The following is a 13,916-nucleotide window of genomic DNA, read 5'->3' as shown; positions in this document are numbered from 1 at the left end:
ACTGAATCATCGAACTTTACATCAGAAACCAGGGATGTACTGTATGGTGACTAACATAATATAATAAAAAAAATTTAAAAAAAAAGAAATAAAGGAATTGATCCCATGGAAAAAAAAAAAAAAGAAAAGAAAAGAAAACAGTGTTAAACTGGGCATCTCTTTGGTGCATAAAACTCCTCCAGGATGAGGGCTATGACTCCCTTCTGTATCCCGGCTCCCTAGCACTTAGCATAGGATACATGTTCTACAAATACTTGGTAATCTTAACAGAATTGATCCAAGGATTCCACCTTCTAAGCTGATATTGCTCTGTTATTGTGCATTCCCTTCAATCAGAGTAAGCTTATGGAGAGAAAAAAAAAAAAAAGTTTGTTTCTTTACCCCCCTTTTTATGAACCACTTACAATAGTGTTGAACCTAAATTTACTCTTTAATAAATCATGACAAATATAACGGATGAAAAAGAATAGTTCCTCTGCCTGTAGCATGTTTAGATCTGCTTCCTTCTCTGCTCCTTCACCAAGTAGTCTACAATGAGAGGGGCATAACGAAACCAAACAAACAAAACAATGAAACCAAACCAACAGAGGGGTACACAGCCCAAAGGCTGGCAATATGACCCATTGAAGTACAGGAAGAAAATACTAGAATTTCTATTTTTATTTATTTTTCATTTCAGCCTTTTAAAACATCTGAATTCTGTGCATAATTTATATGACATATTAACCCATTAACACATGCATTTAATTTATAAATAAATAAGCATATTTGATATGTAAAGAACTGAGAGCACAATCAAAAAAGTTTGGAGACCACTGGTAGAATACTGAATTCTTACCATCAAATAAGAGTGAAAGATATATTCACAGAATTTAATATATGTTTTCGATATCTATATTTTTAAATTACTACCTCAATTATTTTCCAAATATTAAACTATAATTGTGTGTTAAATAACCTGGTTTGAAGTACTACTTAGAGACAAAGCACTCAATCAATAAATAATTTGGGACAAATACATGTTTGCTGAATGAATGAATAAATGAATAAACATTCTGCAAAACTGGAAAATGTTGTGATAAATTGAGCTACCAGTCACTTGGTATTTTCCAAGTGTCTTCTTCTATTAGTTCTTGAAGAGTTCCTTGGAAAAAGAGATCCAAGTTCGCTTAGTTAATTTGCAAATGCTGCATATTACATTACACTCTTTCAGACTCCCAGCATAGATGAGTACACAAAAGATTCTGGGAAATCCTGCAAGGTGGAAACCTCTTTAACTTAGTTTATTCCAGCATTTCCCATTTCCATAGTTTATTTGACTACATCTCTCCCCATCCATAATATCTATCAACTAACTACCCACAAGGAATAGTGTTGCTCAGAATGCACGTGGTGACATTCTATTTTAATGGAATTCAACCTGAAAACTGGGGGCTGGATTGAATATGGAGTCATTCTTATTGGTTGTATATCAAGCTGAAGGACAACTCAAGCCATTGTATATGCAAGTATTTACTGCAATGTCATTACTAATGACTTGGGTTGTGGATATAGCAACGATGCTCATTAAATTTCCTACTGACATCTATAAGGGTGAACTTCACAAGCATGGTATTTAGACAAATATGCCTTTATCTCAGATATTTAGATAATTTAAGGATACAGAGTCCATTTGTTCTGAAAAGTTAATAGTTTTTAGAAAAGGGGGAGAGAGAAAGAGGAAGGGACCTAATTAAAGTATTTACTATGTATCAGGCTTTGTGCTAGAAAATGTAGCTCTTTTTTTTGAAAATGCAGCTTTTTTTTTTTTAAGATTTTATTTATTTACTTGACAGAGACAGCCAGCAAGAGAGGGAACACAAGCAGGGGGAGTGGGAGAGAAAGAAGCAGGCTTCCAGCAGAGGAGCCTGATGCGGGGCTCGATCCCAGGACTCTGGGATCACGCCCTGAGCCGAAGGCAGACGCTTAACGACTGCGCCACCCAGGCACCCCAAAAATTCAGCTTTTTTTAATGTTTACATTTCCAAACAAATCTATTAGCTAGATATTCTTTCCCCCTTTAACCAATGAGGAAGCTGAGAATCAGAGAGAACTAGTAATTGACAGAGCCCAAGATGACTATGCAGGTTATCATCCAAATGAGGACACTTTTAAGAATGTTGCATAATTATTCTGGGATGATTTTTTAGCCAACTTGTTCACTTCCAATGCATCTTACAAAGATATGGGTTTGAACCCAAATCTCCCCAACCTGTCTTCTTTCCATTACATCCTGTTGCTTGAGATAAGAATGGAGTTTAAGTTGTGAAGTGAATTCTTTCACAATGTATGCATACATCAAATCATGCTGTATACTTTAAATATCTTACAATTTTATCTGTTAATTATAACTCCATAAAGTTGAAAAAAATAATAGTTGGAAGACTACTAGAGAAATCACCCATCAAGCACAAGAAAAAAATTATCAGGATTGCTCTAAAAATATTTTAGCTGCATAGGGGGTTCCTGGCTGGCTCGGTTGGTAGAGCATGCGACTCTCAATCTCAGGGCCGTGAGTTTGAACTCCATGTCTGGTGTGGAGCCTGTTTTTAAAAATTAAAATATATTAAAAAATATATATATATATGAATATTTTAACTGCATAAATAGAAAAGGAAAATGGATCATCAAAACATCAAAAAATAATTCTACCTTCCACTAATGCAGAGTTGCCTTTAAAAACTCCTAACATGATGTTAGGCATATCCTAATAGCAATATAACATAAAATGGCTGAGAATAATCCTTTATGCTGGTTTAACATCTCACAGAATCTCCTTAAAACACTATCTTGCCTTTTTATTTTACCCACACATAAGGAAGATGTCAAGAAACTGGAAAAGATCCAAAAACCAACAACTAAAATGGCTTCAAGAGTTGTTACACAGAAGTCATGAGATTTTTTTAAAAACGTGAGATAGAGCTATTTAGTCTGGAGTGTAAAGTCCAAGCGATAACTTTAAAATTGCCTTCAAGTGATTTAAAAGCTGCTGAAAAGTCTTCATCTCCAAGAGGATACAGCAAGAGGGATGGATTTAATCACAAACTGTGAGATTTAGCTTGTGGGGTTGTGTCACGGTGGTCGACTAGGAATTTCCACAAGTTACAGAGGGGCCTCCTCCAGGGTGTTTGACATGAAAGAAGCAGTCACCGCCTTATTTGACCACTGCTTTTCTTAAAAGTAGAGAGAAACAATGATCACCTGGTATCATACAAGTCCTGCGATTCCTTGCTGTGATTTTCCTGACACTAACGTTTATGTCTGACGTACATCATCAATTATTCAACACTCCCCACTGACAACAGTGTAATTCAAACTCCTTATGATGTCATGAAAGTGTTCACTCATACCTCTGCCTACTCTTTCCGCAGAAAAACTTGCCACTCCCTCAACACACCTTGCGCTTCTCTCATACTACCCAGAAAACCACAACAGCACTCCAAAACCACAATGTTCTAACACAGCTCCTTAGCTTAGACACGTGTTATTTCCTCTGAACAGGATATGCTTTCTCCCATCCCATCCTCCCACCCTGCCAAGCCCTCAATCTATCCTATAAATCACTCTCATTCTTGAAGATAAAACTCAAATGCCTTTTCTCTGCTGCTTTTAATAGGTGATAAAATCCCTCTTGTCTGCATCCATTCCCAACAGACAAATTCAGTTTCTTCTTTCCGTGCTTTTAAAGTACATTCTTCCCACATTTATTATGGCACATATCACACTATTCTTAAAAGTTCATTTGCCAGGCACCCTGAGTAGACCGTGCACTCTCTCGTGGCAGCAGGGTGGGAAAGGAAGGGAATCAAGACATAGTTTGGCCTAGTTCTTTTTGCTTCTCAGCCACCTAGCATATAATAGTTGCCAAAATTTTTTGTTAAATCAATGAAGCCATTAATTACCTGTTATATGCAAAGAAATATTCAACATTCAAATTGTTGCTGTGGAAACCATATCTGGGGACTTCTATTGGTCTTTAAATTCAATCGATTAAGACTTGTTTTCCAAGTTTCTTCAGAAAGCATTTTTACCTTCAAACGATAGAATCAATAATGTATGTTTAAACACTCTGGAGCAAACATGTGTGTCTGATCTACTCTGTCAAAACCACCAAAATATCCAGGACTCCAGGGGTAAAGGTAGTGAAGAGCAGATCTGTATAAAAAGGTGGTTAGAAAGTATAAATTTTCTCATCAAATCTGTTCCAGAAAAAGCTTCTGGGAGACACAAAGGCATCCAGATCCCAATTCAGCTTTACTTGTATATGAATAAGGACAGCAGGGTTTTCCATGAGGAGAAACAGTGCATAAGAATATTTTATTATTAATACAGACATAAAGCAATATCAGACATCTTAAATACAACTAGTCTCTTGTTGCCATTTGTAAAATGTTTGCTCTTTGATGTGAAGTTAATTTATTTCTCTACATTTGCAACATTTGTTAAAGCATTTACATTCTGAAGAAAATGAATAAATATGTCAAGTGCAAGGATGCATATTTTAAATGTAGTGTTTACCTCCACAATATACTTTCAAAATATTTCCTTTTAATCTAAACATTTTTACTCCTAATTGGGTCCATTTTAGATTAAATTATTCTTAATTGGACATTTCAAAAAACAGGGAGGAATCACATATTTATTCATCTTAATGCTTTGACTTCTTCTGACTCAATGTAAGTTGTCTTTTTTAAAACCTAAAAAGTAATAGCTTAAACTAATCAAATTTTGTCCTGTTCAGCTACACTGACTTCATTTTCTTTTTTTTTTCCTCTCAAGTTTTTATTTAAATTCCAGTTAGTTAACATACAGTGTAATATTAGTTTGAGGTGTAGAATTTAGTCATCATTTACATACAACATCCAGTGCTCATCACACTGACTTCATTTTCTAATAATTCAAGAAACTAGAACTCAGTTCTCTAATATTAGTGCCTCAAAATCCCCAACCTTTCCCTTTTTATGGCCACCTTCAGCATTCAAACTGGCCCAAATTCCTCCTGTATTTATCTCTTTAAGATTTATCTATTTATTTTAGAGAGAGAGAAAGAGAGCGAGCATGGAGGGAGGGAGGGACAGAAGGAGAGAGTGTCTCAGACATCTGCACTGAGCTGGGAGTCTGGAGTCCAGAGCTGAGAGTCCAGAGTCTGATGCAGGGTTCAATCTCACGACCCTGAGATCATGACCTGAGCCAAAACCAAGAGTCAGAGGCTTAACCGACTGCACCACGCAAGCACCCCAAATTCCTTCTGTATTTAGAAACAAGCAGACAAATAGAGAAACATGTCATATTCTGGCTATTTCCCTAGTTCTCTTTGCACTTTTACAGTCAACCTTCTCAGTCCCTGTACTTTCTTCCCTCTGTATTTTTCTCTGGAAAACTTCTTAACATAACTAAAAGGACTTCAGTGATCTGACACCTGCTGCTCTCTTTCCCTTCTCCCACCTCCCACCACCGTAAGCCCCCCGGTGCTTCTATCACCCTGGACTACTTCAGTTCCACCAATGCGCCATACTTTCCCTTGCCACCCCAAATTTTAACATTCTGTTCCTTCTTCCTGGAATGCTTTCCTTCCTTCACTCCTTTTTCCTCCTCTTTTTATCATAATTTTAGATAAAATGTGGGTCAAACACTATAATGTAGTTGTTTTGTTACATTTAAATGTATTTGTATCTTTGTGTTTTAATATTTGAAGGAAGTTCAGATTTTTGATTGGTTTACATTATATCTATAATAGGTGGTATTTTGCTTTTAAAAAGAATGGATTTTGAAATTCATTTGGAAGTAAACAAGAAGAAAATTGAAAAAAAAAATTCAAACAAAGAGACCGTGAGGGAAGTATAAACCTTCAAGAAAGCAGCAATGACTGAAATAGTATGATGCTACCCCAAGAAGAAAAATACGGTTAGTGGAACAGAATGAGTAGCTCAGCAGGATCCACCCCAAAAATAACATCAAACTATGATAAAGAAATCTCCAAAGAGTAAGGTGACAAGGAATATTTACTTAAATATTGAGGGAATAAATGTGAAATATCCACATACTGAATCAAGCAAAATATCAACACTGAACATAAAAATCATCAGGAATCAAACTTAATGTTTATCAAATCTTTAGAGAAATAATTTTTAGTTTTCAGGCTATAGAAATCATCACAAAGGAAAGACTGACAACATAAGGAGCTAAAATTAAAGGAATAACATTTGATTGAGAAAACATATTTATATCTAATATGGTTATCAATACTTTATAGGGAGTATATTCAAATATATGCAAAATATGAAGTATTAAGACTTCAAGAAATATATGAGCAAAAATATATCTAAAACTGCTGCAATGCACCAATATTAAACTATGTGGGAATATACACATTCTCATTTGTAAAAGAAAATACTAAATTAAAGAAATAATGAAAAACAAAACTTTTGGCTAAAGATGTTAATGAGAACACATAAAGCTGGCAAGATTGTTGCTAAATTTATTTTCCAATTGATATAGCTGTATAACAAATTATCCCCAAATTTAGCAACATGAATTATTTTATTTTACTCACAGGTTAGGGTCTGCAAATTTGGAAACAGCTCAACAGGGATAGCTTGTCACTGCTCTACCTTAACTGAGGACTCAATAAAGAAGACATAGGGCCAGAGATGACTGCATAATTGGGGACTAAAATCATCTGAACTCTTGTTCATACCTGTCTGGCATCTCTCTTGGAGACTGGAAATCTAGGACTACCCTCCAGAGTATCTACTATTTGCGGCCTTTCCAGGTGGCTTGGCGTGTGTGCTGTGACATGTGGTCTTAAGATACCCAGATTTCTTATGTAACAGGTCATGGTGCCAAACGTGAGTACTCCAGAACACAAAGTGGAAGCTACATTGCCTTTCTTTACCTACCTCAGGAATCATGCAATGTTACTTCTATTGGTTACAAGCAAGTCACAAGCCCACCTAGATTCAAGGAGTTGGGGGAGAGGCACCATGTCAAGGTCTTATTGGAAAAGATTATGTAGGGTGGAGAAGTCCTTATAGCCATCTTTAGAAAAGGCAATAAGCTCTGCCAACACACTCATATATGGCTAGCAGCATTGTAAATTTTTACAGTCATTCTGGAAAACAACAACTCTTTTCATTTTAACTCCGTAATCTTACTCCAGGAACTTTATAGTAAGGAAAGAATTCAAGAAAAGCAAAAAGTTATCATTAAATGTTGATAATCTGTGTTAGAAAAAAAATCACAGAAATTATTCAAATAACTAAAATAGGCAAATGGTTTGGCAATTCTGATGGAAAGTGGAAAATAGTCCTCACAAAGACTATATAAAAATATGGACATTTAGATGACATCACAATGAGTAAAGTAAAAAATGAAATATAGAACAGAACAGAACCATTAGCAGAAACAAATTTTAAAAAATAATTGACTACGCACTAGTACATTGTACTTTGATGGGTTAGAATCTCCAGATCTCTTAGGTCAGACTGTCCATGTTTCTACCTGTCCATACAAGGCTGAAACCAAAGGTAAGTCTTCCTAGTATCCTGGGGAGATACTTTCTTTTTTTTGAGTGGCAAGACTGCACAAGGAGAAACCACTAGGGTAGCAAAAAGTAAACAGACATCCTAGTCATTCAATAAGATCTATAGACTTATCCTTAGCAAGGGCAGTTGAATTAATTCATTGACATCAGTGAGATTGAGGTCCAAGTGAAAATAAACCTGGGACATTTGCATCTAGGAGTCTATCTGAATGAAAGGTTCCTACTATTCACATGCCTCCAAAGGATTTTCTCTACATAGGATTTTCTCTTCTTGGTGCCACGTCTCCAAGTTTGGGAAACAGCTCACCACTTGCCCAGAAAAACTCTCTCTCTGGACATGTTCTGGCCAGATTCAAGATTCAACTCAAGTAACCATTCAGCTGGAGGTGAGTCCAGGCCAGATTAATTCTATCCTTCTTAAAGTGTTATCTCACCTTTGAGCACTGCCTTATTGGAACTATATTAGATACCGTCTTATTATATAATAATCTGCATCCCATAGCTTGTACTTGGTGATTTTATTCTGCTGTATTCTCTAGTCCTATTTCCATCTACCCAGATGGAAACTCCATGTCGGTATATATGATGCTTTATACTTCTCTTGTATCCCTTCTCTGTGCCACACATTTCTGTGCTGAAGACACAGCAGATGTGTAATCATTGATCTGTCATTAAAATATTTAGTTTTATGTCATCCAGATTAACTATATTCAGCACATATCACTCTCTTAAGGTTACTGTGTTTACTAATACCAGGTCCCAATGATTCCCCAGTCATACTGAGGGTAAATACAATTCGGTATAGAGAAGTCAAGAAAAACTAAACTAAAAGAATAGGCATGTTACAGCAGGAAGATCCCAGAATGATACAGCAAATGTGCAAAAGCTCTCAGCAATGCTAGGAAGAAACACATATTTGATGACAAGGAAACAAGACTCATGAAAACATTAGCACTATAGTGTGTAAATTGGTATTTAAGCATTAAGTTGTAGTCAGTGTCTGGCATAAACTCCCACCTCTTAACCTCATTAAATAGGACCCCAAGTAGATAGGTATAATCCTTAAAAGGTAACTATAAGAGATGCAGATTGAGTATCTGTGCCCATGCTCTGCTTTAGAAATTTTTTTTAAGATTTAATTTAGTTTGGAGAGAGATAGAAAGCATTAGTGGGGGGAGGGGCAGAGGGAGAGAGAATCCCAAGCAGAATCCGCATTGAGTGTGAAGCCCAACATGGGGCTTGATCCCATGACCTGAGCCAAAATTGAGAGTCAGTTGCTGAACCGACTGAGCCACCCAGGTGCCTCTCAGCTTTAGAATTTGACTCCAATTTTCAACTAAGACTTATGAGTCCACCTTAGTTATGTGAGTCAGAATTATACTGTGAAATGTTAGTAGATGAGTTTCTCACTTATTTTTTTTTATTCATCCTTTTTTTATTTTTTATTTTATTTTATTGTGGTCAACTCTCAACAAGAGATCTACTCCCTTAACAATCCCCTTGACTATCAGTACAGTGTTGTATAGCAGATCTCTAGAGTTTATGCATCTTCCTTAACTGAAACTTTATGCCCGTGGATTAGTAATTCCCCATTTCTCCCTTACCCCCTCCCCTGACAACCAACATTCCATTCTTTGCTTCTATGAATTGTACTATCTTAGATGCCTCATACATGTGAAATCATGAAGTGTGTCTTTCTATAACTAGCTTTTTCGATCCATACTATCACAAATTGCAGAATTTTGTTTCTCAAACTGAGGGCTACAGAGGGGAGGGGGGTGGGGGAATGGGATAGACCGGTGATGGGTAGTAAGGAGGGCACATATTGCATGGTGCACTGGGTGTTATACACAACTAATGAATCATCGAGCCTTACATCGAAAACCGGGGATGTACTGTATGGTGACTAACATAATATAATAAAAAATCATTATAAAAAAAAAAAAAGAATTTTGTTTCTTTTTTAAGGGTGAATAACACACCATCATATGTATACACTACATTTCCTTTATCCTTTCATTTTCTGAAGGACATTTAGGTTATTTCCACATCTTGGCTATTGTGAATAGTGCTGCAATGAACATGGGAGTACTAATATTGCTTCAAGATCCTGATTTCAAGTCTTTTGGATAAATACCCAGGAGTAGGATTGATAGATCATATTGTAGTTCTATTTTTAATTTTTGAGGAAACTCCACACTGTTTTGAATAGCGGCGGTACCAATTTACATTCCCACCAACAGTGCAAAAGTGTTCCAACTTCTCCTCATGCTTGTCAATACTTGTTGTCTTTTTGTTTTTATAATAACCACCCTGACAGGTCTGATATCTCATTGTAGTTTTAATTTGCATTTCCCTGATGGTTAATGATGTTGAGATTTTTTCATATAATGTTGTTCATTTGTACATATTCTTTGGGGAAATGTCTATTTAAATCCTTAGCCCATTTTTTAATCGAGTTACAGTTTTGGTTTGGGGGTTTGTTTTGTTTACAACAGAGTGATAGATGTTCCTTATACATTTTGGATACTAACACCTTATCAGATATATGGTTTGCAAATATTTTCTCCCACTCCATAGGCTGACTTTTCCCTCTGTTAATTATTTCTTTTGTTGTACAGAAGTTTTTAACTTTGATTTAGTCCCACTTGTTTATTTTTGTTTTTGTTGCCTGCGCCTTTTGATGTCATTTCCAAGAAATTGTCAAGAAGCTTTTCCTGTATGTTTTCTTCTAGGAGTTTTACACTTCCAGGCCTTATATACCTGGACTTTTCCTTCAGTGATGACTCTCCCATTTAAACCACAAGACTGGAGTCTCCACTGTCCATGGAGGGTCTGTCATAAAGGACCATAAAAGAAGAGAGAACAAGGATGGCAAATTCTAGACTTTTACACCTACCAGATATCAAATAGAAAATTCAAGGGTGAATTCTTATAGATCCAAATTGTGGAGGAAATTATCTTCTGTTTACCCACACTAAATAAAAGGCTCATAAAAATCCCAGAGGGTAGGATTGTAGCAGTTAGGTAGAAATGGTAAGTAGGAATGGGGAAGGCTTTGAAACAAGAGAAATATGAGGACACACTGCTGTGAGATTCATGCAGGAGATCTTGCCCCATGTCTGCACCCCTCGATGAGCTCCAAGGCATAAGAGAATTACAATACCACCACCCGCCCTTCCCCTGCCCAGAAGAGTTTTGAGATTTATGAATAAAGGGTACTTAAGCCTCGTTTTCTGTTTCGTTGCCCTGGAAGCTGACAAGTACTACAGAGAGTGTCCATGACACTCTGGCCTTGAAGGTGTGCAGAAAAGCTCTATGAAGTGCTCTAGCAGATGGTCAGTTTGATAAGACACTGGAAGCAGACAAACATTTTCCCAAGTTACCCAGAGTCAAGTGGATATAGCTCTCAATGAACATGGACCAACAGGCTAAGAAGACACCACAAAAATAGAAAGAGTTTGGAAGCTGTATTAATTTCCTAAAGCTGACGTAACAACGTTCTACAATCCTAGTGGCTTAAGACAACAGAAATTTATTCTTTCAAATTTCTGGAGACTTGAAATCCAAGATCAAGGCGTCACAGGGCTATTGAAGACTCTAGGGGAGAATTTGTTCCATGCCTTTCTCTCAGCTTCTGGTGTCATCAGCAATCCTTGGCATTCCTTGGCTTACAGCTGCATAACTCCAATCTTTGCCTGCATTGACACAGCCTTCTCTCCTTTCTTCACATTGTCTGCCTTTGAGAAGACACCAGTCATACCGAATCAGGGGTCCACCCTACTTCCGAATGACCCATCCTAACTACCTACAGCTGCACCTTACTTCTAAATAAGGTCACACTCTGGGTTACTAGGGGTTAGAACTTCAACATATCTCTTTTTTTAAAAAAATCCTTTAACCCATAACAGATGCTCCAGAAGATTCCAGTGAAATGGTATGGCCATGTCCGAGGACCAGATAGGGTTGCAGTGTCTTCTACATACCCACTTAGAAGAAAAATGACCCTGAACCAGATCTCTTTCTCAACCCCCATGCTCCAAAGCCCCTAGAACTTAGATCAATTCTTAGAAAAGGAGAGAAGTTAGAAAGGAAAATCCTGAATTAAATGAGTTTAAAACAGAGATGCCTGGGTTTATCTTTAATTGATTAAGACTTTTATTGTTGCAATCAGGCAATATGAGGACTCCAAAGATGAAACTAAATGGAGGTAATAAAAAATATGTGTCATATTTCTGACTCACCTGAAAATAAACATCATAATAGTTATAAATCTATCCATTCAATAACAATCCTTGATGGAGAAGAGCTGTTAGTCTTCTTTAACTGAACTTTATAAAGGCCACAAAGGGATTAATTAAGAGTAGCTAATATAATGAAAACTACATACAAACAATTTACTTAAACAAACTACAAATAACAAGGTAGTTCTTACATTTTTTTTTTAAGATTTTATTTATTTATTCGACAGAGATAGAGACAGCCAGTGAGAGAGGGAACACAAGCAGGGGGAGTGGGAGAGGAAGAAGCAGGCTCATAGCAGAAGAGCCTGATGTGGGGCTCGATCCCAGATCGCCGGGATCACACCCTGAGCCGAAGGCAGACGCTTAACCACTGTGCCACCCAGGCGCCCCTATATTATTTTTTAATCTCACTTCATTAAAGAATTTATGGCCTTCAATGCCTAGTGTGTCTAAGAAAACTTCTCCTCTGCCCCTTTGCTTTCATTGTTCAGTTTCTGCTTCATCAGTTTTCTCAGCATCCCCCAAAGTTCACTTTCTTTTTTTTTAAGATTTTGTTTATTTATTATTTATTTATTTAGAGAGACAGTACACAAGTGATGGGAGGGGCAGAGGGAGAGGGAGAGAATGGCCAGCAGACTCCTGGCTGAGCACAGAGCCCATCACAGGGCTCCATCCCAGGACTCTGAGATCATGACATGAGCCAAAATCAAGAGTCGGCCGCTTAACCAACTGAGCCACCCAGGCAGCCCACAAAGTTCACTTTCAACAACACACACCATCAAGAATCTACTTTGAAATGATAGTTTTATTTTTTATTAAAGAGAAATATTTTTATGCAACTTTGGACACAAATACTTGTCTTCCAATGTGCTCTGAAAAACGCTTGCCACAAGTTCCTATGAATGCACCGGTGGCATTAACTCTGTGCTCAGCACACACTGATCTATCCTTTCTGCTGAGCAGCCCATAGTAAAAGGGTTAGACATGACTTTATATACCAGTGGTCTTCATTTGAATGTCAGCTCTGCCACTTACCAGTGGTGTGACGTTGGACACAGTTTTTAACCTTTCTCTGCCTCTATTTACTTACTATAAAAGTGTCTAGCCCATAGGGTCATTGTGTGAATTAATTAGATGTGTTAGTACGTAAAAAGTACTTTAAGTCAGAGTCAATTTAGATAGTAAGCACTCAGTGCTTATTATTATTAAACATATAAAGAGTTATTTCAGGTCAATAAGAAAAAGGCAATCTAAAATGGGTCAAAGATTAGAGTAGGCAAACCACAAAAGAGGAAATGCAAATGATCAGTAAACAATGAAAATATAGGACCTCAACTGGTAAGCAGGAAAATGAAAATTAAAAGAAGACACTATTCTCCCTATTGGATGACAAAGTAAGAGTTTGATAACAATCAGTGTTAATGAAAACCTAGAGAAACTGGCGCTCTCATTTATTATTGGCGAAAGTGTGCATTTGATAATATTTTGGAAATTCTAAGAGCAATATTACTTTTTCCAATATGCATACTCCCTGAATGAGTATTTTCATTTCTGGGATTCTAACCAACAGGGGGAAAAAAGAAAGAAAAAGAAAAATCAGCAATGTCTAATACTCTCAAAGTCTTACCCAAAATACTCTCAAAGTCTTACCCAAAAATACATCTAAAAGATTGCTAATAGTGCTCATTTCAGCAGCACATATACTAAAATTGGAACAATACAGAGAAGATTAGCATGGCCTGTGCGCAAGGATGACATGCAAATTCATGAAGTGTTCCATATTTAAATAAGTAAATAAATAGGGGCTCCTGGGTGGCTCAGTCAGTTAAGCATCTGCCTTCAGGTCAGGTCATGATCTCAGGGTCCTGGGATTGAGCCCCTCCTGCTCAGCAGGGAGTCTGTCTGTCTATCTCCTTCTGCCCTTCACCCCCAGCTCATGCTCTGTCTCTCTCTCTCAAATAAATAAATAAGATTAAAAAAAAAAAACTTAATAAATAAATAAAAGGTTGCTAATAACACTCTCCATAAACAACTAGAATGCCCATATATAGGAAAGCAGTTGCCCAAATCAAGATACACTAATACTGTGA

General features: G+C 36.9%; 1 non-coding gene across 1 annotated transcript; it reads left to right on the top strand.

The window, feature by feature from the left end:
* Nucleotides 1-13,505: 13,505 nt before the first annotated feature.
* LOC121103167 lies at nucleotides 13,506-13,612 on the top strand. The gene has a single exon (XR_005835325.1). It is a non-coding gene; the product is annotated as a U6 spliceosomal RNA (small nuclear RNA).
* The last annotated feature ends 304 nt before the right edge of the window (nucleotides 13,613-13,916 follow it).

Source organism: Ursus maritimus, unplaced genomic scaffold, assembly GCF_017311325.1.
Source record: "Ursus maritimus isolate PB19 unplaced genomic scaffold, ASM1731132v1 scaffold_17, whole genome shotgun sequence".
Taxonomy (NCBI): Eukaryota; Metazoa; Chordata; class Mammalia; order Carnivora; family Ursidae; genus Ursus; species Ursus maritimus.
Note: the sequence above shows the minus strand (reverse complement) of the source record. Positions and strands in the feature narration are given on the sequence as shown.